Source organism: Sciurus vulgaris (assembly GCF_902686455.1).
Source record: "Sciurus vulgaris genome assembly, chromosome: 7".
Lineage (NCBI taxonomy): Eukaryota > Metazoa > Chordata > Mammalia > Rodentia > Sciuridae > Sciurus > Sciurus vulgaris.
The window spans coordinates 95137382-95142023 of record NC_136467.1 but is presented as its reverse complement, the minus strand read 5'-3'; the positions used below and the strand labels follow the sequence as shown (position 1 = coordinate 95142023).

Genomic DNA, 4642 nt, shown 5'->3' with positions numbered 1-4642 from the left:
TCCTGAATGAATTTATTTAATGTGTATAATTCCTATTAATCTTTTGAGAATCCAATTTGACAACTTTAGGCTTAGTTATAAATTCATCCCATGACAATTCATCCCTATAATATTCAAACCTATCTACTAAAAATAGGTTGTTTTTAGTTTATGACTGAAATAAAAATGTTAAATTGCTTATTTTTGTCTGCTATTTCCTCTAAACCGATTACATTAAGTTCAAATACCTTCTTTAATTCACTTGTTTTTCATCTCTAGAGTGTACTGTACTGTATAAGAATAGGTATTTCCAATTTATCTTCGTAAGTGAATAAGTGGATGAGTTAGTGTTAACAGCATAGATAATATACTTTTCCCACTAAATTGAAAGTTCTAAAATCCTACCCAATCTAAGTTCTTAAAGTGTTTTTCTACTTCCTCTTTTTTTAGAATGCACCATGCCTTCACTAAAATTTGTAGCAAATTTGAACTCCACACTAGGACTTTATTTTTTCATTTATTTATTTATTTTTTTTTTTTTTAGTTGGAAAATTTTATTTTAAAATTTACATATTCACAAGTTTATAGATCCTCTACAAACATTAAATATTTCAGTCTATGTAGTCAAAGTCTTCCGGAATTCCAAAAGTTTTATCAATTTTATTTTCTTCAAACCCAAATTTTCTTTTGGCCCAGGATTTTATTGCAAATATGTTATCAGTCTATCTGTTAGCAGCTTCTTTGGCAATTTTATTTGCTTGACGTATTTCTTCCACAACTTGTGGGTCACAGTCTTTGTATTTTTCTACTTCTGCCTTAAGCTTTTCCCTTTGGTCTCGAAGCGAAGAAAGCTCTCTTGCTAGCATGGTTCACTCTTCTGTCTCATGTCGGCCAATTTTAGCTTTCTCAATGCTCTTCTGTAGGTTTGCCTGCTTTTGGCTTCCCTCAGACACCTGAGATTCCAGAACCTCCAACTTACGTTTCCTTGCATGAAGAGCTTTACTTGGAAAAGCCCAATAGTAATTAGAAGTTCCAATCCTCTCACAGTCAACCATACCATCATCAACTAAGCTTTGAAGGACTTCTTTTACTGACATAGCAGTAATGCCTTTCTCTTTGGGAGCAATTTTCTCCAAGTCTTTCAATTGAAACACATCTTTTGTCTCAAAAAATATTTCCATCATGCGAGTTCTCTTTTCTTCTGCACTCAGTCCTTTCTTCTTTGACATGGTGCGGGTGGCAGGGCCTGCGCGCGGTGAGGGGCGGGGGTACACTAGGACTTTAAACATAAAAACTTCACTAAAATATATTATGGTCTAACTTATCAATGCATACATGTACATAAGATATGTGTATGCAATCATATTACATATATATACATATATGTATACATATATAAAGTATATTTAAACATGCAATTTTTTCTCACCTGGAATGCAAGTTAAGAAAAACTTTCCTTCTTCACCAGAGTTCTTTTCATAGAAGTTTGTAGATCATACATATGCAGCAACCAAAGTTCAATAAAGAAAATTTTCATGTGAGAATTGATCACACATTAAGATGATTTTTGGAGATACTTATAAAATTAATTTGAGCAACTGAAAATTTAGAACACCCTATTAAAACATTAGAAGTTTAGTTTTTATTTCCATTTTTAATTTGATTCCTCTCATGTCATTAATAATATTGTCCTTTTTACATTAAATTGAAGCTTTAGTGCTATGGATGTTTATGAGGGAAGGTGAGAACCAAACTGATTCTTTTGTTATTTCAAATGTATTAATTATGACAATTACTCTGGGTATTTTTAACCACAATAAATTTATCAGACTTTAACCACAATAAATTTGTCAAACATTCATTTCATACATCGACAATAAGAGATTGCTTCAATTCCTAGTACTGGAAAAAAAGAAAAGGGCAGGGAATTTGAATTAGTGAAAGACCACTTATATAGCATTTACAAGGCCCTGGGTTCAATTCCTAGTATCTCTCTCTCTCTCTTTCTCTCCGACTCTCTCAAACACACACACACACACACACACACACACACACACACACACACAGAGCAAGGATTAGGTGAAAACTTTCTTTCAGCAGCAAATTAAAATCATTCCGGACTTTGATGAGAGTTTAATTGGAGCATTTCTTCAACGGTTATCTTTTTAAGTTCTCTGTGTAGAATTTTTTTTTTCTTTTCTCTTTGGTACATAAATTCACTTTATCATGCATTACTTAAACTTGGTACTTTGGAAACAAGTGAATTTCTCACAGGAGGAAGCTGAGCTTTCCTGGAGTAAAAGATCTATTCCATAACATAAGCTCTGTGAAAAAACATAACTTCTTCTACAAGTTCAAATCACTTAATGAATAAAACATGACGCTCACAGACAACAGTGTATTGCCCTTTAGCTAGAACTTCAGAACTGTTTCTGAAGACACTGCCTGTTTTTCCAAAACTTTCTGAAGAGTTCTTCACACCTATCTTCTCTATATTCTCTCCCATTTCATTAGAACCATTGGTTCATTTAATTACATTTTGTTGTCATTCAAAAAGTCCCAAATACATTAATTGCTATATTTACAAACTGTAAAGGAAAGACAAATCTTTTTTATATCTATTAATGTACCATTTGCCCTAGTAGTAATAGAAAAGTATGCTTTCTTAGGAATTATTTGGGCATGGTTTTGCAATGTATAAAGTATCTTTGGCAACAGATCTCTGCCTTCTTGTTAGTTACCATTCCCACTTAAATTTTAAAAGGATTAAAAACAAAAACCATATTTCTGGCAAATCATTATTATGAGAGCACATCATTCCAGATACTGATTAAACTCTAAAATGAGAAAAAGGACCCTAACTTTAATGTGTGTTCCTGTACAAAATCTCCCTGGGCTCATCAACTCTGACAGTTTTACTAGGCTCCATTAACCATTAGTTAAATTAGCCATAACTTTTTAACATCATTGGCTAATTGCTTTGTGATTCTGAGGTAACTCCAGAGTATTCTAAAACTTTATACTGACACAATGTGTTTTACCTCCCAGTATAATATCACACTATTACACACTCATCAACAACTGGCCGCCTTGAAGCCACAGTACTTTCCTGTGGAATTATGTAATAACAAATATAAAAGTTGCTGAAAATTGGATTCTTTTTAACATGCAAATATTATTCTAAAGCGTGACTCATATCCTGGAAAGCATTATTTGGAAATCATTCTGTGATTATCTGGTAACAAATTAAGAATGGTTTGGTGATACTGTTATTAAATCTATTGACCATCTTTAAAATTTTCCTAACATTTGAAAATACGTGTGGAATAAATAATGGAATCACAATTTAACTCTCAAGATTTCAAGAAGAAAAGTTGTACCTTTGAGTAAGTTGGGTCCATCTACTCGCTTTTTCCTACAAATAATTATTTCCTACAAATAATATATTATAGACAGTAGTTCAAATACCATAGTTGTATTCATCATTCCTTAAGAACATACAAATATGACTGGATATTTTAAATTATCTTGAGAAATGTTTGTTTTCTAATAAGTAGGTACTAGATAAATTAGAATGTTAAATAAAGAAATGAAAAATGAGTAAACCTAAGTATATATTTTAATTTAGTATTCATTCTGTTTCTTAATAGTTTCCCAGCTAAATAGGGAGTGGTAGCAGTCTTCTGTAATCTCAGTTACTCAGAAGAGTGAGGCACGAGGATCACAAGTTCAAAACAACTCAGAGAGTTGTTCTCAGCAACTTACCAAGACTCTGTCTCTGAATAAAAAATAAAATGTATTGAAGATGTAGCTCAGTGGTAAAGCACACCAGAGTTTAATACCCACTACCAAAAATAAAATAAAATAATAAAATTTCCCAGCTAAGTTAATTAATATGTTCTTTTACTTATATAATAAACAAATATGTATTATTTATTGCATGACTGAGAAAATTCTAACAATTAGAAATGCATAAGAGTAACAAAGGTTCGTGGTCTCAAAGAAGTGGGGAAAATAATGAATACACGCAATGAAGAAAAATACAGAACAAATGGATAAAAAGAATAGTGACTGCTGGAGTGATTATTGGTGGAAGTGCATTTTTTTAAAGATGTTCAGGAAAGGCCTCACTCTTAAGGGTTCACTTGAACAGACTCCTAGTCAAAAGACCTAATGAAGAAAGTCACGTGGAAAAATGAAGGGAAAAAATTCCAAAATAGTAAAAGATGTAGTAAACTACTGGGTGAAGGCAAGTGAAGGAGCTAAATCTGTTGTGCATAAATGTAAAACCACCAAATGATTTTTTTAAAAAAATCAACATGGATTTTGATTTACAGAAGAGCTGTAAAACAGACCAGAACCTTTCCATATACTTTTACTCAGCTTCTTCTAATGATACTTGACATAGCTGCAATACATTTACCAAAGTCAAGAAATTATCAGAGGTGTAATACACTAAATTATAGACATTTTTCAGAATTACCCATTTTCCCTAGAAAAAATATTTTTCCCCATAATACATAATATATATTATGTAAATGTATTATTTACATAATATAACCCCATAATAATCATGTTTAATTAGTTACCATATCTTCTCAGTCTCCCCCAGTTTGTGATTAATTTTCCATACTTTGTTTCTTTTCATGACCTTGAAACACTT

The 4642-nt window shown here is 31.8% G+C and overlaps 1 pseudogene across 1 annotated transcript; it reads right to left on the bottom strand.

Moving 5' to 3' along the window:
- Positions 1 to 519: 519 nt before the first annotated feature.
- LOC306665145 (meiotic nuclear division protein 1 homolog) lies at positions 520 to 1229 on the bottom strand (annotated as a pseudogene). Its single transcript has one exon. The product of its transcript is annotated as a meiotic nuclear division protein 1 homolog (transcript).
- Positions 1230 to 4642: the final 3413 nt, after the last annotated feature.